This window comes from Bos indicus x Bos taurus, chromosome 10 (genome assembly GCF_003369695.1).
Source record: "Bos indicus x Bos taurus breed Angus x Brahman F1 hybrid chromosome 10, Bos_hybrid_MaternalHap_v2.0, whole genome shotgun sequence".
NCBI classification, from domain to species: domain Eukaryota; kingdom Metazoa; phylum Chordata; class Mammalia; order Artiodactyla; family Bovidae; genus Bos; species Bos indicus x Bos taurus.
This window is the reverse complement of record NC_040085.1, coordinates 96,220,272-96,247,103: the sequence shown is the minus strand read 5'-3', so window position 1 is coordinate 96,247,103 and position 26,832 is coordinate 96,220,272. Positions and strand designations below refer to the sequence as shown.

Below are 26,832 nucleotides of genomic sequence, written 5' to 3'. Positions count from 1 at the left end.
AAGCTGGAGACAGCATTTTATTTTTATATTCTATTATGATTTTTTGCAATTCAATAACACATTTAGAATTATTAAGCTCATAGAATCTTTGGGGTAGCTGAGTAGATATGCATGAATTGTGTGGTGAGCATGACTTTTAAAAACAATTCTAACAAGTAATTTGAAATTACAACAAAAGCTTCCAAATTAAAATTTTTTCACCTTCTGGTGTGAAGTAAAATTCAACTCAAGCACAAAATTCATAATACATTTATTTTCACTTTGTAATGAATTATATGACCTTCTTCTAGTTGTTACCCACAGCTGATTAAGTGAAAAAGTTTGATTCATCCTTCCAAATCTAAATACATCAAATATATTTATCATGGTAAATTAATACTCTCATTAGCCTTTTGTAAATTTAACTGAAAGACTACATCAATACCCTCTCCAAATATAATAATTGCTACCACACTAAACTGTTAAAGATTTAGATATAAGGTTCTAGAGTTATTAAAATGTTGTTTTAAAAATGACTGCCAAAAAAAAAAACAACAATATCTGCATCTTTTGTGGTCAAACTGACTTTCTCATATAGCAAACTCAAAGCTTCAAATAAGTTCTACAAACAAAATAACAGGGAAATAAATGTTGTATATTTTGTCTAGTACAAGACTAGGTGCAGTCCCTTTAATCATGTAGAAACAAAGACTGTTGAGATTTAAGGAGGGTTGGGAGGAAAGGATGCACAAGGTAAGAAAGAAATGGAGATTTGGCACATAACATAAGGAACCAAATGATCAGTGCTTCCACTTAGCCAGCACCTTGCAGAAGCTCATGAAATAATATGAAATCCACTGTGATTGGAGAGAAATGAAAGTAAGAGTCAGATATTTATCATCTTTCTGTTTCAAGGAATCATCTATCACACACAATCAAAAAATCTTCTTGGTAATAAACATCTGCATTGGAGAGTATGATCATCCACTATCAGTATGATGATGAAAAATGACAAGATCTCACAGTAAGTTTCTGTTTTAGTCTGAATCCTCATAACATTATTGTTTAGGACATTTTACACTATTGGGTTATGACAGGGGCACATTTAAGGAGTTCTTTTCATTAGCCTCTTTTCGTTGTAAAATTAACAAACCGATTTCAAGCTTGTATGTAAACTTTTCATATAGTTTACCATCATTTTGCTATTTTTCTCCCTATATGAGATTATAGATGTACCATGTAAAGTTAAGTAGTTAGAACAACAAAGATAATATTCTTTCCATGGACAGTACTTCACACATAGTAAATACTCATTTTTATTTGTGAGACTGAGGAGGGAAAGAGAGAGGGAGGAAATAAAAAGAGGTTGAAAGCAAGGTCACAATACAAGGGCTTGCAACCTCCAATAATAAGCTCTTGGAAAGTTGCATTTGCTTCTCTTTCTGTCATTAAGATGCATAAGTGCTGGAAATTTCTCTAGTTTAACACCAGAGGTCATACTCATCCACAAAATACATTTCAAATCCTATCATTTTAATGCCCTTTATTTTCTAGTGTCATGTTCTTATAAAAATTACCTTTTTTTTTTTTTAACCTTGATGGGTTAGAAAGATTGCTTTTTCTTATTTGTTGTATTCCAAGCTGGTGAACAGACACATACATATAACACTCCCAAAGCACTCCACAAACACTTACTAACGGTCTTAGAAGGATGATTTTCCCAGACCACGGGGGCTTGGGACAAAGCTTCAGGTCATCTGCACTTAATCCTTTACTTTATGCAGATATATATTATGCCAACAGTTTGTTTTCTTTTTTTTAATTCTCTTTTTCACAGGAATTACTAGTCTATGCTATCTCTGTTTCTTATAAAAAGCAGGACTCTTGAATTTCGATATTTCTGGTCTATTTGAAAAGGCTGTCAGAACAGCTGATGCAGGCACCAGGGCATCTGTTTGCCACATTGAGTGCTCTGAGAGATTCTTCGACCTACAAAGTAAGTGTTTTTCTGAGATTTTTCTTTGTCTTTGCCTGGGTGAGTAAGTTATTTGACGGTGCCAACCACAAAAGTTGTAACAAGCCACAGCCTCTTTCCACTTAGTTTGCTTAGCATTTGATGCAAATGGGGACTTGGGAAAATATCAGAGTTGTTCTCTCAGCACAACAATTCTTTGTTTACTGACACATTTCATTAAAAAACACTTATTTTTGAACCACATACTGTTCTCAATTCATAAGAAATGTACATTTGAAGAAAACAGTAAAATATCTTTATGTATTATATTCTTTATGGTCCCACATTATTATTAGAAAGTATCAAGACCTGAATGAGCTTATTGGTGATAGTCTTGTTAATTTTTAGTAATACCACTATTATTCAGGGATTAATTATACTCTTAGGACTTATTTATTAATATCTTAACATTTCCAAATTTGTTTTACCCTCATCCTTGCTTCCTACCATGTCTCAGCTAATCACCATATCTATAAAAGTCTCAGCTGTGCAGCAAAAAACAAAAGAAGCTATACTAGTTTTGCTAGTATAATTGAATGATGTTACATAATTAAATAGGTGAACAGGTTGAAATTATTGACTGTGATAAGTCCTTTAAAAATAGTCTATAGATTATACAGATATACCTGGGCAACTAGAAACACATATTTGAGCTACCAAGTCATAAAAAAGACTTATTGAATAGCACATTCTAGTTTATAAAGCAGTTTCTCATGTGTTATTTTATTTTCATCTCTCAAGCACCCTTACCCCAAGGCAAGGCAGTTTTTATGATCACTTCTGCTTTACAGGTAAGGATAATCCTGAAATGTGGTGCCTGGGCTACCCCAGGTCGTGCAGTTACTGAGTAGCAAGAAAAAGGTAACCCTCAAGTACAGTCTTCTCAATCTGTGTGGTGAGTCAGTTTAACACCCTTGTAGCCTTTCCTGCAGAGTAGAAGGATAACCTGTTGACTCTATCTGCTCATACTGGCTGGCACCCCACTAAAAGTCAAGGAACAGAGAGTAGTAGCTGGTTATTACCATGCCTGTCTTTGAATGACCTCATGGACATGTCCTCCCTGGCTTGATCGGGATTCTGAGATTCTCAACTACTGTCATTTTGTTAACTTCATTTGATCAACAGAATAATTCATGAGGCTCAAATACAAGACTGGATAAAACCGCAGTGCTGTATGTATGCAGGTCCAAGGTGCCCAATTAAAAAATATTAAAAAATACAGGTCCTAGTCTCTTCAGATACAGTATTCTGCTGACTTTGCTGGCACCCTTGGCATTTCTCATTTTTGGCAACATTCACAGTAAAAACTGAAGGCCAATTAAGACTACTTATTCTCATTAACAGAGTCCATTTTGTCTTTTTACATAATAAGGGAGAGGAAAGAGGCTCAAGCTCCTTGCCCTATGGCCTAGAGGAACTTGTCTGCAGTCCTGCAGGGATCTAGCAGGACTGGCTGTCAGTTCTTCTGGGTATTTCTTGGCTCTAATAACTGAAAATATCATAATTACGGAATATGCCAGTTCTGTTTGTTTCAGAGCTTAAGACTTCATCAGGGTTCCAGCAACTTTCCTCAGGTGTTTTCATGTCATTGTTCTCTTCCATATATATTGGTCAAACTAATTTACCTTATGGTAGGTAAAACGGCTGTAGCAGTTCTAGGTTTCATATACACAGCCATGTTATTTAGAGGGAAGTGATCATTCCTGTCTCAATAGTTCAAAAAACTCTGTTGACAAATGTAGTGAACAAGCATGGTTCACAAGCCCAGTGCTGTATCATAATTAAAGAACGGCTAAAGGGAGGTATGATGGGAATGACTCATCAAACAGCAAATGCCACTAAAGAGATATAAATTATTTTAAAAAATAAAATGGAAATTCTGGAGTTGAAGAGTACAATAACCAAAATGAAGAATTCACAAGAGGGGCTCAACAGATTTGAGCTGACAAGAAAAAAAATAAATAAATAAGATTATTGAACTTAGGGACATCCCAAGAAAAGAAATCTAAAGACTCATATTATTTATGAACACAGATGCAAAATTCTCAACAAAATCCAATCATATTGAATATCAGTTCAGTTCAGTTGCTCACTCATGTCCGACTCTTTGCAACCCCATGGATGGCAGCATGCCAGGCCTTCCTGTCCCTCATGATCTCCCGAAGTTTGCCCAAATTCATGTCTATTGCATCGGTAATACCATCCAGCCATATCATCCTCTGATGCCCTCTTCTCCTTCTGCCCTCAATCTTTCCCAACATTAGAGACTTTTTTCAATGAGTCAGTTCTTTGCATCAGATGACCAAAATACTGGAGCTTCAGCTTCAGCATCAGTCCTTCTAATGAGTATACAGGGTTGATTTCCCTGAAGTTTGACTGGTTTGATCTCCTTGCTGTCCAATGGACTTTCAGGAGTCTTCTCCAGACCACAGTTGGAAGGCATCAATTCTTCATCATTCTGCCTTCTTTATGGTCCAGTTCTTACAACCATACGTGACCACTGAGAAAACCATGGCCTTGACTATATGGACCTTTGTCAGCAGAGTAATGTCTCTGCTTTTCAATACACTGCCTAGGTTTGGCATAGCTTTCCTGACAAGAAGCAATCGTCTTTTTATTTCAAGGCTGTAGTCACAATCCACAGTGATTTGAGAGCCCAATAAGGAGAAAACTGCCACTTCTTTCACCTTTTCCCCTTCTATTTGCCATGAAGTATTGGGGCCGGGTGCCCATGGTCTTAGTTTTTTTTTTTTTTTTTTTTTTTAATATTTAGTTTTAAGCTGGCTCTTTTACTTTTCTCCTTCACACTCATCAAGAAACTCTAGTTCCTCTTCATCTTCTGACATTGGGAGAAAATATTTGCAAGTCACAGATGTGAAAAAGGACTTGCACCCAAATATAAAGAACTTTTACACTTGATAATGAAAAGAATAAATAACCCAAAGACAAAGTCTTTGAATAGACATTTCTAAAAGAAGGTATAATACTGACAAATAAGCACATGAAAATAAACGCACAACATCATTAGCCACTAGGAAAATGTCAATCAAAACTATAATACCACTTCATAACCCCTAACATGTCTTTAATCAGAAAGACAAGCAATAACAAGTGTTGGAGAGTACATGGTGAAATTTGAACACTCATACATTGCTGGTGGGACTGTAAAGGGGTACAGGCAGCTTTGGAAAACATTTAGAAGTGCCTTAAAATACTAATTCTAAAACCAGCATATTATCCAGAAATTCTACTCCTAGGCACATAGACTAGAGAAATGAAAATATACATCTGCACAAAAACTTGCACATGAATGTTTACAGAAGCATTATTTAAATAGCTAAAAACTGGAAAGAATTCAAATGTCTATCAACTGGTAAGTGTATAAATAAAACATGGTATATTTTTAAAATGGAATATTACTCATCAGTGAAAAGCAATGAAATATGATAAATTCTGCAACAAGGAGGAACCTTGAAGAAGGTGAAGGAAAGTCAGTCACAAAAGACAACATGTATGATTCTATCCATAGGACATGTCCAGTATAAGGAAATCTATAAACAAAAAGTTACATTATGGTTGTCCTTTGCTGGGGGTGAGGAGGCAGTAGAAATGGGGATTCATTAATGAGTAAAGTATTACTTACTGATGTGATAAAAATATTTTAAGGTGGCACTAGTGATAAGAAATGTGCCTGCCAATCAATGCAGGAGATGTAAGAGACTCGGATTTGATCCTGAGTCGGGGAGTCCCCGTGGAGAAGGGAATGGCAACCCACTCTAGTACTCTTGTCTGGAGAATCCCATGGAAGGATTCTCCTCCTCCCATAGAAGCTGAAGCTCCAGCCTCTCTCCTCCTCCCATGGAGGAGCCTAGTGAGCTACAGTCCATAGGTTTACGGAGTCGGACACAACTGAAGAGACTTGGCATAGCATAGCATAGCATGGTAATAGTCACATAACTGTGAATGCACTAAAAATCATTAATGTGTACACTTGGAATGGGTAATATATATATTATGTGAATTATATATCAAGAAAGTTGTTAACAACTGATGAGAGAAATTCCCAAACATAACTGAATGCTAAAATGAAAGCATCAGTTTAAAATGGGCAGTGCTGAGGCAGTAGTAGATAAAATTAGAGTGGAGCAGGAACAAGTTTTTCTAAGTAGCATGAGTTACTATTGTGGTGTTTTAGTCACTAAGTTGTCTCTGACTCTTGTGACCCCAGGCTCTGTCCATGGGATTTCCCAGGCAAGAATATTACCCATGCATTTTAAGGAATTTGAGGATTCCAGACTTTCTTCTTTGAGACTCTATCTAAATGGCTTTTAAATCCTAACAGTATCATGATTCAATAAATATCCAAGAAGAATTTCAATAAAAAAATGAGCTGAGGAATTTTTATTTTGATTGTGGAATGTAAATTTCTCTTACATATAAGTAAAACTCAGTCATATTTTATACTGAATTCTACAGTTAAAAATCACCATTATCATATGATTCTAACAGACAATGAAAAGGAACTAAGACTAAAGTATCCTTTGAAGATAAGTCATAATGGTCACTTGTGACCACTGATTAAGTTCTCTGTGATGTGTCAACTCTATCCCCCTTAAGTAGTGCAAATACAGTATGGTGAGACTAAAGTCTTTTTAAAGAGATTCGCTGTGGCAATCTGGGGAGTTATACACTCTCAGTCTAGAGGGTTGGCAGCAAAAGTGCACTCTGCACCCAACCAACAGCACGTGGTCCGGCTGTTTGAAGCAAACATCTTAGAGGACTCAGCAGTCAAGAGAGCATAGCACAGAGGAGGCACTGTGGAGGTGGCAGAGGTCTCATTTGATACTGACAAGTGACTGTAACACCAGGATCAGACTTACTTCAGTGCTCACTTCAAAAGAGATCAGGAGAGTTAGAGTCCCTCTTAATGAAAGCCAAACCAATGTTCAAAGCTGTCACATGAATGGTTGTCTAGGGGGGCTCGGAATTGGGTATTAAATCAGGGGAATGCAAAATTCCCATTTCCCATTCTTACATGAAGAACTAATTTGTTCATGGAATTTTTTGTTTTTATCTCTAGCCGAGATAAGGGTCATGTTTTTGTTTATTAAATACTTCACTAAAACAGTTTTTTAATACTTTTCTTTTAGTGGTCTCATAGATAATGAAAAAAAAAAAGATTTAGGGAACAGAACACTTTGTTCTTGAGGATAAATATAATATGAAGTGTACTAAGCTATTGAAATAAGATTACTCAAAAAGATTTTTCTAGGTTATTAAGCAGAGTTCCAAGATAAAGTACTTTTATATTTCCTGTTATATATGTTAGCATTTTGCTTATCCCAAGATCAGGACTGTGGAGAACAGCAAAGAAAAGAACAACAATTTTAAAACTGAATTTTACCCACAAGTAGTAAATTCTGACATAATTGAAGGGGTGCCACTTGCTACCTTAGCAGGCCAGAGTGTTGACCTTTTTTATTAGATCTCCACTCAGGGGAAAGGGTAGAGAAGTCAGTTCTGGTTGGATTTACCAAGATATGGCAAGGAAGGGCTTTTTGCTTCACTTTTGTGCCTTTCTTTAACAAGTAGCAAAGAAAATATCTTATGTTTGTATGTCTTAGACTTATAGTCCTTCAGTTCAGTTCAGTTCAGTCACTCAGTCGTGTCCAACTCTTTGCGACCCCATGAATCACAGCACGCCAGGCCTCCCTGTCCATTACCAACTCCCGGAGTTCACTCAGACTCACGTCCATCGAGTCAGTGATGCCATCCAGCCATTTCATGCTCTGTTGGCCCCTTCTCCTCCTGCCCCCAATTCCTCCCAGCATCAGAGTCTTTTCCAATGAGTCAACTCTTCACACGAGGTGGCCAAAGTACTGGAGTTTCAGCTTTAGCATCATTCCTTCCAAAGAAATCCCAGGGCTGATCTCCTTCAGAATGGACCGGTTGCATCTCCTTGCAGTCCAAGGGACTCTCAAGAGTCTTCTCCAACACCACAGTTCAAAAGCATCAATTCTTCCACGCTCAGCCTTCTTCACAGTCCAACACTCACATCCATACATGACCACTGGAAAAACCATAGCCTTGACTAGACGGACCTTTGTTGGCAAAGTAATGTCTCTGCTTTTGAATATGCTATCTAGGTTGGTCATAACTTTCCTTCCAAGGAGTAAGCGTCTTTTAATTTCATGGCTGCAATCACCATCTGCAGTGATTTTGGAGCCCCCCAAAATAAAGTCTGACACTGATTCCACTGTTTCCCCATCTATTTCCCATGAAGTGGTAGGACCGGATGCCATGATCTTCGTTTTCTGAATGTTGAGCTTTAAGCCAACTTTTTCACTCTCCACCTTCACTTTCATCAAGAGACTTTTCAGTTCCTCTTCACTTTCTGCCATAAGGGTGGTGTCATCTGCATATCTGAGGTTATTGATATTTCTCCAGGCAATCTTGATTCCAGCTTGTGCTTCTTCCAGCCCAGCGTTTCTCATGATGTACTCTGCATATAAGTTAAATAAACAGGGTGACAATATACAGCCTTGACGTACTCCTTTTCCTAGGAGGCCCTTATGATCTGTTTGTTTTTCTCATTTTTTTCCTCAAGGGACTGTTTGAGTTTTCCTAAGAAGCAGCCTTCATTATAGCAGGTGTAAGGAGGATCATGGTTTCACAGTCTTCAGGGCAGGTCAGAAAATGTGAGAAGGATGAAGTTTTCAGGTGACTAACTAGAGAAGCCTCGATTCCCAGAAGACTGGAAGAGGAAATAAACAAGAGGGAACACGAGTTTGCATTTGAATGTAGTAAGGGATATGACACAGAGTATGTCTTTAGGAAGGTAAAGGACAGGGGAATCAGTTTCTTATTTTATTATTTTTTTATTATATCTTTATAATATAAATATAATAAATATAAATATAATATAAATATATTTATAATATATATAATATAATAATATATATATTATATATATATTATATATATTATATATATATAATATAAATATAATAAATATAAATATAATATAAATATCTTTATTTATTAAAAACAGACACTTGCCTCAAATGTTTAGAAAAGCTTTCTTTTTTAAAAAATTTTATTTTTAAACTTTACATAATTGTATTAGTTTTGCCAAATATCAAAATGAATCCATCACAGGTATACATGTGCTCCCCATCCTGAACCCTCCTCCCTCCTCCCTCCCCATACCATCCCTCTGGGTCGTCCCAGTGCACCAGCCCCAAGCCTTCTTTATGTAGTTGATGTAACTAATCTTTAAAAACACAGTTCACTCAATTTAAGAAGCAAAACTACAGAAGTATAGAAGAAAATAAAAGAAATATAGTTTATGATCATAACACGAAAAAGGTTTTCCTAAAACTGACTAAACTAAACAGCCATAAAGGAAAAGACAACTGATTTGATCTTATAGCATTACAAGACATCCATAGGAACCAAAACCAAAAAAAAGATGAGGGTCATATTTAACAGACAGAAGATTTTAATATCAAGAAATATGTTTTTTAAAAGGTTTAAGACTTTGATATGAGAAAAAAGTAAAGAACTGAGTAGAAAACTAATACAAAGGACATGAGCAAGTAATTCAAAGAAGATGAAATTTTAATGGTCCAAGAAAGCAAAAAAAAAAAGACCTCTGAAAAATCAAGGAAATACAAATTGAAATGATGTTTATTTCCATTAGACTGACTAATACTGCATAATGCACTGGTGAGGATGCAAGACACCAGTTTTTTCATATACCATAGATATGAGTATACATTGGTAAATCCTATTGGAAGCCAATTTGACAAGAATCCATCAAATATTAAATGAATATTTTTCACTTAAGAAGTCCATTAATAAAAATCTCTTCTTTAGAAATATTTGCAAATGTGCACAAAGATACATTTACAATGATATACATTATTGGAAAACAAAACAGAATAAAATAAATACCCATGAAAGGCATCTTATAATAGTTTTTCTTAAAATGATGAATAAGTCCTATATGTAGAGGATGAATAAGACCTATAGAATTATCACCCATACTCTTATCATTAAATAAAACCAAATGACAGAACAATTCATACAGTGTGATCCCATATATAAAACTTCCATGCTTCTACCTGGGGTTTCTCAGGTGACACAGTGGTAAAAAAATCCTCCTGCTTGTGCAGGGGACCCAAGAGACTCAAGCTCAACCCGGGTCGGGAAGATCCCCTGGAGGAGGAAATGGCAACCCACTCCAGTATTATTTCCTGAAAAATTCCATGGACAGAAGAGCCTGGTGGGCCACAGTCCATGGGGTTACAAAGAGTTGGACACAACCGAGCATGTGTGCACACACGCACACATTGGATGCATAGAGGTTCACAGGACAGACACCATCCGGACTGTAGTGGTAAGTGCTGAGGTGTAGATGTGGCTGTGGCGATGAAGGGCAGCTCTTAGGTGTTGCTTCCAAGGTGAATCTTATACAATAAATATATTATTTAAAATACAGTAAAAAGAGGGAGGAGCCAAGATGGCGGAGGAGTAGGACGGGGAGAACACTTTCTCCCCCACAAATTCATCAAAAGAGCATTTAAACGTCGAGTAAATTCCACAAAACAACTTCTGAATGCCAGCAGAGGACATCAGGCACCCAGAAAAGCAACCTAACTCTTCGAAAGGAGGTAGGGAAAAATATAAAAGACAAAAAAAGAGACAAAAGAGGGAGGGACAGAGTTCCGTCCCGGGAAGGGAGTCTTAAAAAGAGAGAAGTTTCCAAACACCAGGAAACCTTCTCACTGACGAATCTGTGCCGAGCTTTGGAAGCACAGAGGGCAACATAACAGGGAGAATAAATAAACAATTAAAACTCACAGATTGCAAGCCCTACGGTAACTCCCCCAGCGGAGAAGCAGCGCAGAGGCCTGTATTCGCCATTAGCAAGCGGGGGCTGGGCAGGGAGGCGCGGCGCGGGCTGCATCGCTGAGAGTAAGAATCTGGCCTGAATACCCTGAGCGCTATCTGAGCGAAATAAATTGAGCTAGCAAACCAGACTGTGGGATATCTACCACGCGAAAAGCCAGCCCTAACCTAAGACACTGCCAGGCCCGAGCATGGAACAAAGGACTGAACAGAGATAGCCGGGTACAGACCATCCCCCTCCGGTGACAGGCAGCCAGAGCCGGAAGGGGACAATCACAGCCCCAGAGAGACATTATCTATAAAACTGTAGGCAGGCTTCTTTGCTAACTAAAACTTATTGGGGGTCTGGACAGTCAACATCTGCCTGAGAAGGTGCGCCGGTTTTACACCCAGATAACCGAGTGGCGGGAGGCGATAAGTCCCAGCACTGGCGCTCGCCAAACACCTCATCACCTGAGCTGCTCGGACCTGGGAAGAACACAAAACGCAGGCCCAACTGAGTCTGCGCCTCTGAGGACTACCCGAGTGCCTGAACCTGAGCGGCTTGGACCTGGGAGGTGCATGCAGCCCAGGGCCGGCCTCGGATTGTTCCCGGTGGAACAACCTAGAGCCCGAGCAGTGCGGCAGGGAGGCTACACGAGCCGTGGGCAGGGAGGCTACACACGCCGTGAGCTGAGGCAGACCCAGTGTGGCTGAGGTATTGCGACCGCACACCAGTGTTATTTGTTTGCAGCATCCCTCCCTCCCTCCCCACAGCGGGACTGAACAAGTGAGCCTAACAAAAAAAAAAAAAAGTGTCCTCCACCGTTCCCTTTGTGTCAGGGCAGAAACCAGACACTGAAGAGACCAGCAAACAGAAGAAGTTATAACAGAGGGAAACGCCTCGGAGATTAAAACCCTGTGGTTACTATGGACTACTAGGAAGGGGCCTATAGATTTTGAGAAATATAAGTCGGACCAAGGAACTAGCCAAAAATGAACTGAACCCACAATACTCACAACAAAACCAAAGAAAGTCCTAGATATATTTTTACTATTTTTACGATCATTCTTTCTTTTTTTTTTTTAATTAAAAAAAAAAATTTAAGTCCTCTATTGTTCCTTTAATTTTCACTTTTATAACCTATTACTTTGCCAAAAAAAAGACCCTATTTTTTTCTTCTTCAGCAAAGTTCATATATATATATATTTTATAATTTTTTGACCTTGTTTTTTTTTTTCTTTCTCTTCTTCTTTTCTTTAACATTGTATATCTGAAATTCCAAACTCTACTCTAGATTTTTAATTGATGCTTTTTGGTATATGTTATCAATTTTGTTCCTGTATTTTCTTTATAATTTTTGCAACATTGTTTGTTTTTGTTTGTTTGTTTGTTTTCTCTCTTTATTTTTCTTCTTCTTTTTTTTTAACATTGTATTTTTGAAATTCCAAACTCTACTCTAGATTTTTAATTTTTGCTTTTTGGTATTAGTTATCAATTTTGTACCTGTATTTTCTTTATAATTTTCGTGACCTTGTTTGTTCGTTTTTTTCTCTCTTTCTTTTCCTTCTTCTTTTCTTTAACATCGTATTTTTGAAATTCCAAACTCTACTCTAGATTTTTAATTTTTGCTTTTATGTATTTGTTACCAATTTTGTACCTTTAAGAACCCAATCTTCAGGACCCATTTTTCACTAGGGAGCGAGAGTACTGGCTTGACTGCTCTCTCTCCCTTTGGACTCTCCTTTTTCTCCACCAGGTCGCCTGTGTCTCCTCCCTAACCCCTCTCTACTCTACCCAACTCTGTGAATTTCTGTGTGTTCCAGACGGTGGAGAACACTTAGGGAACTGATTACTGGCTGGATCTGTCTCCCTCCTTTTCATTCCCCCCTTTTATCCTTCTAGCCACCTCTGTCACCTTCCTCCTTCTTCTCTTCTCTGTATAACTCCGTGAACATCTCTGAGTGGTCCAGTTGTGGAGTGCACATAAGGAAGTGACTACTGGCTAGCCCACTCTCTCCACTATTGATTCCACCTCATCTCATTTGGGTCACCTCTAACTCCCTCCTCCCTCTTCTCTTCTCCATGTAACACTGTGAACCTCTCTGAGTGATCCTCACAGTAGAGAAACTTTTCATCTTTAATGTAGATGTTTTATCAATGGCGCTGTATAGAAGGAGAAGTTTTGAAACTAAAGTAAAAATAAGACTGATAACTGGAAGCAGGAGGCTTAAGTCCAAACCCTGACTCCAGGGAACTCATGACTCCAAGGAACATTAATTGACAGAAGCTCATCAAATGCCTCCATACTGACACTGAAACCAAGCACCACACAAGGGCCAACAAGTTCCAGGGCAAGACATAACAAGCAAATTCTCCAGCAACAAAGGAACACAGCCCTGAGCTTCAAGATACAGGCTGCCCAAAGTCACCCCAAAACCATAGACATCTCATAACTCATTACTGAACATTTCATTGCACTCCAGAGAGAAGAAATAGAGCTCCACCCACCAGAACACCGACACAAGCTTCCCTAACCAGGAAACCTTGACAAGCCACCTGTACAAACCCACACACAGCGAGGAAAAGCCACAATAAAGAGAACTACATAAACTGCCAGAATACAGAAAGGACACCCCAAATTCAGCAATTTAAACAAGATGAAGAGACAGAGGAATACCCAGCAGATAAAGGAACAGGATAAATGCCCACCAAACCAAACAAAAGAGGAAGAGATAGGGAATCTACCTGATAAAGAATTCCGAACAATGATAGTGAAATTGATCCAAAATCTTGAAATTAAAATGGAATCACAGATAAATAGCCTGGAGACAAGGATTGAGAAGATGCAAGAAAGGTTTAACAAGGACCTAGAAGAAATAAAAAAGAGTCAATATATAATGAATAATGCAATAAATGAAATTAAAAACACTCTGGAGGCAACAAATAGTAGAATAACAGAGGCAGAAGATAGGACTAGTGAATTAGAAGATAGAATGGTAGAAATAAATGAATCAGAGAGGAAAAAAGAAAAACGAATTAAAAGAAATGAGGACAATCTCAGAGACCTCCAGGACAATATTAAACGCTACAACATTCGAATCAGAGGGGTTCCAGAAGAAGAAGACAAAAAGAAAGACCATGAGAAAATACTTGAGGAGATAATAGTGGAAAACTTCCCTAAAATGGGGAAGGAAATAATCACCCAAGTCCACGAAATCTAGAGAGTCCCAAACAGGATAAACCCAAGGTGAAACACCCCAAGACACATATTAATCAAATTAACAAAGATCAAACACAAAGAACAAATATTAAAAGCAGCAAGGGAAAAACAACAAATAACACACAAGGGAATTCCCATAAGGATAACAGCTGATCTTTCAATAGAAACTCTTCAAGCCAGGAGGGAATGGCAAGACATACTTAAAATGATGAAAGAAAATAACCTACAGCCCAGATTATTGTATCCAGCAAGGATCTCATTCAAGTATGAAGGAGAAATCAAAGCTTTTCAGACAAGCAAAAGCTGAGAGAATTCTGCACCACCAAACCAGCTCTCCAACAAATACTAAAGGATATTCTCTAGACAGGAAACACAAAAACAGTGTATAAATTCGAACCCAAAACAATAAAGTAAATGGCAACGGGATCATACTTATCGGTAATTACCTTAAACGTAAATGGGTTGAATGCCCCAACCAAAAGACAAAGACTGGCTGAATGGATACAAAAACAAGACCCCTACATATGTTGTCTACAAGAGACCCATCTCAAAACAGGGGACACATACAGACTGAAAGTGAAGGGCTGGAAAAAGATTTTCCATGCAAATAGGGACCAAAAGAAAGCAGGAGTAGCAATACTCATATCAGATAAAATAGACTTTAAAACAAAGGCTGTGAAAAGAGACAAAGAAGGTCACTACATAATGATCAAAGGATCAATCCAAGAGGAAGATATAACAATTATAAATATATATGCACCCAACATGGGAGCACCGCAGTATGTAAGACAAATGCTAACAAGTATGAAAGGGGAAATTAACAATAACACAATAATAGTGGGAGACTTTAATACCCCACTCACACCTATGGATAGATCAACTAAACAGAAAATTAACAAGGAAACACAAACTTTAAACGATACAATAGACCAGTTAGACCTAATTGATATCTATAGGACATTTCATCCCAAAACAATGAATTTCACCTTTTTCTCAAGCACACACAGAACCTTCTCCAGGATAGATCACATCCTGGGCCAGAAATCTACCCTTGGTAAATTCAAAAAAATAGAAATCATTCCAAGCATCTTTTCTGACCACAATGCAGTAAGATTAGATCTCAATTACAGGAGAAAAACTATTAAAAATTCCAGCATATGGAGGCTGAACAACACGCTACTGAATAACCAACAAATCACAGAAGAAATCAAAAAAGAAATAAAAATTTGCATAGAAATGAATGAAAATGAAAACACAACAACCCAAAACCTGTGGGACACTGTAAAAGCAGTCCTAAGGGGAAAGTTCATAGCAATACAGGCACACCTCAAGAAACAAGAAAAAAGTCAAATAAATAACCTAACTCTACACCTAAAGCAACTAGAGAAGGAAGAAATGAAGAACCCCAGGGTTAGTAGAAGGAAAAAAATCTTAAAAATTAGAGCAGAATAAATGCAAAAGAAACAAAGGAGACCATAGCAAAAATCAACAAAACCAAAAGCTGGTTCTTTGAAAGGATAAATAAAATTAACAAACCATTAGCCAGACTCATCAAGAAACAAAGGGAGAAAAATCAAATCAATAAAATTAGAAACGAAAATGGAGAGATCACAACAGACAACACAGAAATACAAAGGATCATAAGAGACTACTATCAGCAATTATATACCAATAAAATGGACAACGTGGAAGAAATGGACAAATTCTTAGAAAAGTACAACTTTCCAAAACTCGACCAGGAAGAAATAGAAAATCTTAACAGACCCATCACAAGCACGGAAATTGAAACTGTAATCAAAAATCTTCCAGCAAACAAAAGCCCAGGTCCAGATGGCTTCACAGCTGAATTCTACCAAAAATTTAGAGAAGAGCTAACACCTATCCTGCTCAAACTCTTCCAGAAAATTGCAGAGGAAGGTAAACTTCCAAACTCATTCTATGAGGCCACCATCACCCTAATACCAAAACCTGACAAAGATCCCACAAAAAAAGAAAACTACAGGCCAATATCACTGATGAACATAGATGCAAAAATCCTTAACAAAATTCTAGCAATCAGAATCCAACAACACATTAAAAAGATCATACACCATGACCAAGTGGGCTTTATCCCAGGGATGCAAGGATTCTTCAATATCCGCAAATCAATCAATGTAATACACCACATTAACAAATTGAAAAATAAGAACCATATGATTATCTCAATAGATGCAGAGAAAGCCTTTGACAAAATTCAACACCCATTTATGATAAGAACTCTCCAGAAAGCAGGAATAGAAGGAACATACCTCAACATAATAAAAGCTATATATGACAAACCCACGGCAAACATTATCCTCAATGGTGAAAAACTGAAAGCATTTCCTTTAAAGTCAGGAACAAGACAAGGGTGCCCACTTTCACCATTACTATTCAACATAGTTTTGGAAGTTTTGGCCACAGCAATCAGAGCAGAAAAAGAAATAAAAGGAATCCAAATTGGAAAAGAAGAAGTAAAACTCTCACTATTTGCAGATGACATGATCCTCTACATAGAAAACCCTAAAGACTCCACCAGAAAATTACTAGAACTAATCAATGACTATAGTAAAGTGGCAGGATATAAAATCAACACACAGAAATCCCTTGCATTCCTATACACTAATAATGAGAAAACAGAAAGAGAAATTAAGGAAACAATTCCATTCACCATTGCAACGGAAAGAATAAAATACTTAGGAATATATCTACCTAAAGAAACTAAAGACCTATATATAGAAAACTATAAAACACTGGTGAAAGAAATCAAAGAGGACATTAATAGATGGAGAAATATACCATGTTCATGGATTGGAAGAATCAATATAGTGAAAATGAGTATACTACCCAAAGCAATTTATAGATTCAATGCAATCCCTATCAAGCTACCAACAGTATTCTTCACAGAGCTAGAACAAATAATTTCACAATTTGTATGGAAATATAAAAAACCTCGAATAGCCAAAGCGATCTTGAGAAAGAAGAATGGAACTGAAGGAATCAACCTACCTGACTTCAGGCTCTACTACAAAGCCACAGTTATCAAGACAGTATGGTACTGGCACAAAGACAGAAATATAGATCAATGGAACAAAACAGAAAGCCCAGAGATAAATCCACGGACATATGGACACCTTATCTTTGACAAAGGAGGCAAGAATATACAATGGATTAAAGACAATCTCTTTAACAAGTGGTGCTGGGAAAACTGGTCAACCACTTGTAAAAGAATGAAACTAGAACACTTTCTAACACCATACACAAAAATAAACTCAAAATGGATTAAAGATCTCAAGGTAAGACCAGACACTATAAAACTCCTAGAGGAGAACATAGGCAAAACTTTCTCTGACATACATCACAGCAGGATCCTCTATGACCCACCTCCCAGAATATCGGAAATAAAAGCAAAAATAAACAAATGGGACCTAATTAACCTTAAAAGCTTCTGCACATCAAAGGAAACTATTGGCAAGGTGAAAAGACAGCCTTCAGAATGGGAGAAAATAATAGCAAATGAAGCAACTGACAAACAACTAATCTCAAAAATATACAAGCAACTCCTACAGCTCAACTCCAGAAAAATAAATGACCCAATCAAAAAATGGGCCAAAGAACTAAATAGACATTTCTCCAAAGAAGACATACAGATGGCTAACAAACACATGAAAAGATGCTCAACATCACTCATTATCAGAGAAATGCAAATCAAAACCACTATGAGGTACCATTTCACGCCAGTCAGAATGGCTGCGATCCAAAAGTCTACAAGCAATAAATGCTGGAGAGGGTGTGGAGAAAAGGGAACTCTCTTACACTGTTGGTGGGAATGCAAACTAGTACAGCCACTATGGAGAACAGTGTGGAGATTCCTTAAAAAACTGGAAATAGAACTGCCTTATGATCCAGCAATCCCACTGCTGGGCATACACACTGAGGAAACCAGAAGGGAAAGAGACACGTGTACCCCAATGTTCATCGCAGCACTGTTTATAATAGCCAGGACATGGAAGCAACCTAGATGTCCATCAGCAGATGAATGGATAAGAAAGCAGTGGTACATATACACAATGGAGTATTACTCAGCCATTAAAAAGAATACATTTGAACCAGTTCTAATGAGGTGGATGAAACCGGAGCCTATTATACAGAGTGAAGTAAGCCAGAAGGAAAAACACCAATACAGTATACTAATGCATATATATGGAATTTAGAAAGATGGTAACAATAACCCTGTATACGAGACAGCAAAAGAGACACTGATGTATAGAACAGTCTTATGGACTCTGTGGGAGAGGGAGAGGGTGGGAAGATTTGGGAGAATGACATTGAAACCTGTAAAATATCATGTAAGAAACGAGTTGCCAGTCCAGGTTTGATGCACGATACTGGATGCTTGGGGTTAGTGCACTGGGACGACCCAGAGGGATGGTATGGGGAGGGAGGAGGATGGAGGGTTCAGGATGGGGAACACGTGTATACCTGTGGTGGATTCATTTTGATATTTGGCAAAACTAATACAATTATGTAAAGTTTAAAAATAAATTAAAATTAAAAAAAAATAAAATACAGTAAAAAGAAAGGAAAATAAGTCCATAAAGCTCAAGCATGTGAACCTATCCTTTTCTAGTCTCTTATATGCAGACCTCTCTATTTCCCCATATTGCAACAAACAATTCCCTTTGTTTAAATTAGCATCTGATTCATGCGAGGTGTCCAGTGTTTGTTGAATTAATATTTAGTTAAACTCATAAAGTTGCTGCCTAGTGGAAAAAAGTAAAACCTAGAGGCTACACAAACATCCGAGAATTGAAGTCTTATTTATTTACTGATGTATTAGTGAATTACTGAATTTTTAGATGTAAACTTAATTTTTGCTTTGCTTTGTTTTGTTTCGTGGAAAGGAAACTTCACTATGGTCTTTAATCAAGGTTGCTAAATGCTTGGTGTTGGTTGTCCATGAACTCAAGATGGTAAGTTACCATCCCAGAGTTAATTAGGCCTCTGTTGAAGTTTCTCTCTATTTCCAAAATGGAAATGGTTGTAACCATCAGGGCAAGAACTGGGTCAGAATCAGATTCTAACTAGCAGATTTTTATGCAGGTAAGAACATAACTAGAGATGGCCCACAGATCGGGCTCAGTTTTACCACTGAAGTAGCTGAGTATTTACCTTATGGGTTAACTGGTCTTTGGGGACTTTAGAGAAACTAAAATAACAATTTCCTAAACTTTGCTATAAAAAGTTAATTCCACTGAACTCTCTGGAACTATTTCATCTAGCACTGATTGAGGGGAAGATGGAGGTGGTCACAGCCATGTGACAACAGAGGTTCTCTATAGAGTTACAAATCTTCAGCCTTTGTTTTATCCAAATAGCAAGTACAAAGAATCATTTTTTTTTTCTATAATCCATGCTAAATGAGAATTATGGGCAAAAAAAACCACAATCAGTTAGCTTTTCAAGAAATTAAAGATATCAAATTTGAATCAAGAAAGTCTTCGAGAAAATAAAATATAAAGGGTAAAACTGATAGTTCAGGGAGCTGAAAATAGTAAGGCCACATGCAAATAATATTAATAAATAACCTCTTAAAACATTGCAATCATTGCAAATATAATATTTCCAATAATATCTGATATTTTTATGGATTACTGAATTCAATTTGCAAATATTTTGTTGAAGATTTTTACATCTATATTCAAAGATGTGCTGTGTACTTAGTCACTCAGTCATGCCCAACTCTTTGAGACTCTATGGGCTACAGCCTGCCAGGCTCCTCTGTCCATGGGGATTCTCCAGGCAAGAATACTAGAGTGGGGTGCCATGCCCTCCTCCAAGGGATCTTCCCAACCCAGGGAACAAACCCAGGTCTCCCCATTGCAGGTTATTCTTCACCAACTGAGCCACCAGGGAAGCCCAAGAATACTGGAGTTGGGGTAGCCTATCCCTTCTCCAGGGGATCCTCCCAACCCAGAAATCAAACTGGGATCTCCTGCATTGCAGGTGGATTCTTTACCAGCTGAGTTATCAGGGCGCCCATATATTCAAAAATATTGGCTTGTAATGTTCTTTTTTGTAGTCTCTGTTTGGTTTTGGTCACAGGGTGATGGTAGCTTCACAAAATGACTCTGGGAACGTTCCCTGCTCCCCAGTCTTTTGAAGTAGCTTGAAAAGGATTGGTGTACGTTTTTTGTGTGTTTGGTGGACTTCTCCAGTAAAGCCATCTGGTCCTGGACTTTTGTTTGCAGGGATTTTTTTTTTTTTTAACAGATTCCATTTCACTTTTAGAGATCAGTTCGTTCCAAATCCTCTGTTTCTTCTTGACTCAGTTCTGGCAGGCTGTATGTTTCTAGAAACTTGTCCATTTCTTCTAGGTTGCCCAATTTGTTAGCATATGTTCATAGTATTTTCTTATGAATTTTTATATTTCTATGGTATCACTTATTTCTTCTCTTTGATTTCCTATTTTGCTTATTTGGGTTTTCTCTCTTTTCTTAGTATATCCGGCTAGAGGTTTGTCAGTTTTGTTTATCTTTTCAAAACATCAACTCTTGGTTTTATTGATATTTTCTGTTTTTTAAATCTCTATGATATTTATTTCATCTCTTATCTTTATTATACCTTCTGCTGACTGTGAGTTTTGTTTGTTTTTCATTTCTAGTTCTTTGAATTTCTAGTTGTTTCATTTCTAGTTCTTTTGATGTTTATTTGAGATTTTTCTTGTTTCTCGAGGAAAGCCTGTACTGCTTTGAACTTCCCTCTTAGAAACGCTTTTGCTGCATCTCATAGATTCAGTATAGTTGTATTTTCATTGTCATTTGTCTTGAAGTCCTTCTTATTTCTTTTTCTATTTCCCCAGTGACAAATTTGTTTTTCAGTCTCGTGTGGTTTAGCCTCCTTGTGTTTGTTTTTGATTACATTCTTCTTTCTCTTGTTGATTTCTAGTTTCATACCTTGTGGTCAGAAAGATGTTTCAAATTATTTCTATTTTTATAAATTCATTTGAACTTTTTTTGTGACTAAGTTGTGGTCTATCCTAGAGAATATATGATGCAATATTAAAGAGAATGTGTAATCTGAGGGTTTTTTCTTTAGATGTAAGATCCTGTAAATATCAATTAAGTCAAACTAGTCCATTGTGTCATTTAGGACATTTGTGCCTTACTGACTTCTTGTTTGGGCAATCTGTCAATTGATGTCAGTGGTGTGTTAAAGTCTCCCACAACATTATTGCTGTTAATTTCTCCCTTTATGTCTTCTATTATTTGTTCTGTTGGGCTTCCCAGATGGTACTAGTGATAAAGAACCCGCCTGTCAATGCAGGAGCTATAAGAGACTCGGATTTGATCCCTGGGTTGGGAAGATCCCCTGGACGAGGGCATGGCAACCCACTCCAGTATTCTTGCCTGGAGAATCCCATGGACAAAGGAGCCTGGTGGGCTACAGTCCATGGGGTCGCAAAGAGTTGGACACGACTGAAGTGACAGCATGTATGCAAGCACATATTGGATAAATATATGTTAATGAATATAATTTCCTCTTCTTGTACTGATCTCTTTATCATCCCCACTCCAGTACTCTTGCCTGGAAAATCCCACGGACAGAGGAGCCTGGTAGGCTGCAGTCCACGGGGTCGCTAAGAGTTGGACACGACTGAGCGACTTCACTTTCACTTTTCACTTTCATGCATTGGAGGAGGAAATGGCAACCCACTCCAGTGTTCTTGCCTGGAGAATCCCAGGGACAGCGGGGCCTGGGGGGCTGCCATCTATGGGGTTGCACAAAGTCGGACACGACTGAAGCGACTTAGCAGCAGTAGCAGCAGCAGCAGCAATGCCCTACTTTGTCTTTCTGTATGGCCTTTGTTTTAAAATCTACTTTTTTCTGTTATGAGTATTGCTACCCCAACTTTCTTGTCATTTCCATTTACACGACTGTATTTTTCTATCTCTTCTTTTTCAACCTGTATGTCTTTTGCCCTGAAGTGAGTCTCTTATAGGAAGCATATTGTAGGTTAAATATTTTTTTTAATTCCATCTGCCATCCTATGCCTTTTAATCAGAGCATTTAGGCCATTGGCATTTAAGTAATTGTTTTTTGCACAGCAAAGGAAACCACAAACAAGCAAAAAGAGAACCCTCAGAATGGGAGAAAATATTTGCAAATGAAGCAGCTGACAATAGATTAATCTCCAAAATATACAAACAGTTCATGTAGCTTAATATCAAGAATATTAAATAACCCAATAAAAAACTGGGCAGAAGATCTAAACAGACATTTCTCTGAAGAACATACATAGCTGGCCCAAAAGCACATGAAAAGATGCTCAACATAACTAATTACTAGAGAAATGCAAATCAAAATTACGAGGTATTACCTCACACTGGTCAGAGTGGCTCTCAGCAAAAAATCTACAAAAATAAACACTGGAGAGGGTGTAGAGAAAAGGGAACACTCCAACACTGTTGGTGGGAATGTAAATTGGTGGTGGTACAGTGTATGGAGAACAGTGCAGAGGTTCCTTAAAAAAGTAGAAACAGAACTACTATATGACCCAGAAATCCAACTCCTGGGAATATACCTGGAGAAAACCATAATTCAAAAAGATATATGTACCCCAATGTTCAATGCAGCACTACTTACAATAGCCAGGACACTGAAGCAACATAAATGTCATTAACACAGGAGCAAATAAAGAAGATGTGGTATATATATAAACAGTGGAATATTACTCAGCCATAAAAAAAGAAAAAAATTGCCATTTACAGCAACAGGATGGACCTAGAGACTGTCATACTGAGTGAAGTAAGCTAGACACAGAAAGATGAGTATCATATGATACTGCTTATATGTAGAATATAAATTAAAGTTACAAATGAACTTATTTACAAAACTGAAGTAGAGTCACAGGTGTAGAAAACAGACCATGGCTACCAGAGGATAAGGGAAGGTGGGGATAAACTGACAGACTGAGGTTAGGACTGACATACACGCACTACGGTAAGTACAACAGGTAAGTAGTAAGGGGCTGCTATTTAGTACAGGGACTTCTGCTCACTGCTCTGTAATGGCCTAATGAGAGCAGAATCTTAAAAAAAGCATGGAGATAGATATATATCTGATTTACTTTGCTGCATACTGGAAACAAACACAAAATTGTAAATCAACTGTATTCCAATAAATTTTTTAAAAAAGATAATTATCGATAGGTTTCTACTCACTGCCAATTTAAACATTATTTTCTAGTTGATATTGTATTTCTTTTTTAATTTCTTCTTTTTGTGTCTCCTTTTGTGGTTTGATTTTCTTTTTTTTTTTTTCTTCCAATTTTATTTTATTTTTAAACTTTACATAATTGTATTAGTTTTGCCAAATATCAAAATGAATCCGCCACTTTTTTTTTTATATTTTGTAGTATGCTTGAGTTCCTTTCTTTTTGGTGTTTGTGAATCTACTGTGTGCTTGAGATTTGTTACCCTGGTTTTCAAGTATGTTCACCCATAACTATATCTACCTGCTTTAAACTGGTAGTCACATAAGTTCAAACAAAATCTAAAAGAACTACATTTTTATACTTCCTTCCCCCACATTTTTTTATGTTGATGTCCTATTTTACATCTTCATGTTTACCCTTTTGTTGTTAATTGTAGGCATAATAATGTTTACAAAGTTTTTTGGTTGTTTTTTAATCTATGTACTGGCCTATTTAAGTGAGCTTCAATTATTTATAGGTTTGCCTTTCCTATTGTGAGTTCCCCTTTACTATAGGTTCTTGCTTCTTTTCTCTATTTAGAGAAGAACTTTCAATATTTATTTTAGGGTAGGTTTAGTATTTCTGAATTCTTTTAGTTTTTGCTTGCCTGAGAAATACTTTCTTTCTCCTTCTATTCTGAATAATAATATTGCTCGGTAGAATATCCTAGGTTGCAGGCTTTTTCCTTGAAGGACTTTGAAAACATCATAGACTACTTTCTGGGCTGCAAAGTTTCTGCAGAAAAATCAACCAATAGCCTTATGGGGATTCCCATGGACTCTTTGTCTCTTAGAGCATTGTTTCTAAAGGCATTAGTAAGTTGATGCAGATGCACAGAATATCAAGAATTGCAGCTGTCTAGTCTCATACAAGCCATGCGGTGTATGTGGGGAGGGGGTTTGGGAGGGTGGCATGATAATTATTTGTGGAATGTAGATGAAAGTTCCCTCCAGAAATATTTCTTCATTGTTAACACTCAACACCAACACATGTGACCTGAAAGTAAGTGTCCCAGTAAAGTCTTAACAACTTCAGCTACAGTGAATTCTTGGAAAGCTAGAATTATTTGTAGAAAATAAAATTCTAAGACAAAGTTAATGATTTTGGAGCTAATTCTTTCTAAAATTACTTATATACTTCCCTGTTTTATTAAAAGACTATGGTATACATAATTTAAAGTCTTATTGATTACTTAGGATTGCCACCTGCAATGATTCATTTTGTATGTCAATTTGCAAGATATTTGGTGAAACACTATTAATTAGGACTGACTGACAATTAGGAAATCTTTCTTGGGGGAATGTTTTAAAATATTATGAAAAAATTTTAGTTTTGCTTTTATTTTAGTCAATAGCAGGTTTGTTTCATTATCAAGCAAAATTGAAAAGATTAAAAATTCTTAAAACGTCTGTTTCATTAAGACACAGATGTAGAGAACAAATGTATGGACACCGAGGGGGAAAGAAGCTGTGGAATGAACTGGGATATTGGAATTCACACACACGCGTACACACACACACACACACACATAAATATAATTGATATGTACAAAACAGATAGCAAATGAGGACCTACTGTCTAGCTCAGGGACCTACTCAGTGCTCTGTGGTGACCTAAATTGGAAGGAAATCCAAAAAAGAGGGGGTATATGTAAATATATAGCTGATTCACTTTGCTGTATGGCACAAACACAATACTGTAAAGCAACTACACTGTTTACATGTATATTCTTTATATATTTGCACTTATATTCTTTATATATAAAGAAAGCTGAGCCCTGAAGAATGGATGCTTTTGAACTATGGCATTGGACAAGATTCTTGAGAGTCCCTTGGACTACAAGGAGATAAAACCAGTCAATCCTAAAAGAAATTAGTCCTGAATATTCATTGGAAGGACTGATGCTAAAACTGAAACTCTGGCCACCTGATACGAAGAGCTGACTCATTAGAAAAGACCCTGATGATGGGAAAGATTGAAGGCAGGAGGAGAAGGGAACAACAGAGGATGAGACAGTCGGATGGCATCACTGACTTGAGGGACATGAGTTTGAGCAAAGTCTGGGAGTTGGTGATGAACAGAGAAGCCTGGTGTGCTACAGTTCATGGGGTCACACAGTTGGACACGACTGAGTGAAACTGAGTGAACTGAACTGAAATATACTCTAATTTAAAAAAAGGGGAGCATTAAAGAAACTTCTATATTTCAGCCATAAAACTAAAATTATGAATAGAAAAGTCTGTAAACTTGCATCATTATTATTGTATGAGTAAAATCTAACGATGTATTTTTATAGAAATTTACACTATACTCTGACTATAGTTTATTTTAATGGAAGATACCTGTTTGGAAAAGTAACACCAACCAGGGGAAAGACATTTATATATGTCTTTGTGTGCTTGACATCACACAGACATACAGCAATCTTCAGATCATAGTCATTTGGAATATAAGCAGTTGCATATAAATAATGAAAATATATGAATTGTACTCCATTGTAATTTGGTTGTCAAGTGGGAGGCTGGGACAAAAAAAGAACACAAGGATTGACAGTCTGCTCAGTCTTTTGGCAAATGATCATTTGAATTTGTCTTTTCATAGGTGAAGTTAAATATTTGCAGATGGAATCACTAAAAATCTCCTTTTGGGGTAGAAAACATTAGCTTTTACTTTACAATGCATTCTTTTCATGTAATGGAAAACATCTGGACTCTGGAGGCTGAAAGTTCTGAATTTAAACCCTGACTTAAGTTCTGTTGGGCTTCCCTGGTGGCTCAAATGGTAAATAATCTGCCCCTACTCCCACCCCCCAGGTTCAATCCCTGGGTCGGGAAGATAACCCACTCCAGTATTTTTGCCTAGAGAATTTCAAGGACAGAGGAGCTTGGTGGGTTACAGTCCATGGGGTCACAAAGAGTCAGACATGACTGAGAGACTAACACTCTTAAGTTATGTCTCCATAACAGAAGTGTTTCATCTTTTCTAAGCAAGTCTCTCCCATTGTATGTGGTTAGGATGAGTAAAAATGTAACGAGTGTGTTTTATTTCCCTCCTCTCTTACACTTCTCAAGAGGAAGATAGGCATTTGTATCTCAAAAAGGGACTCAATATCTAGGCAATATCCTGGCAAGTAAACTGGACTTTGTGATTTGAATGTCTAGGAAGACACTGCAAGCTCAAATACGTCCAGGATCCTGGCCTGAAACAAGTGAGTAGAGCTATTAGGGTATAACACAGGGGAGAGGTAGGAACTACAAAAACTGAGAAATATATGCCCCACTTAAAGGAAGCCGCCCAACTAAGCTAGATCAAGCTGTTCCCCTTGAAGTCTGAGGACTTGATAGTGCCAGTTCTTGCATTTTTTAAAGAAGTATGAAATCCAACATTTTACATTAGCTCTCCTAATCTTTAAATATGTGTGGCTTTAAACTGTTTTTAAACACAAAGCA

At 37.3% G+C, this 26,832-nt stretch overlaps 1 protein-coding gene across 3 annotated transcripts in view; it reads right to left on the bottom strand.

Annotated features, from left to right (window-relative positions):
• The window catches only part of KCNN2 (potassium calcium-activated channel subfamily N member 2), a 515,917-nt gene that overhangs the window by 169,019 nt on the left and 320,066 nt on the right, over positions 1 to 26,832 (bottom strand). The window lies entirely within an intron of this gene.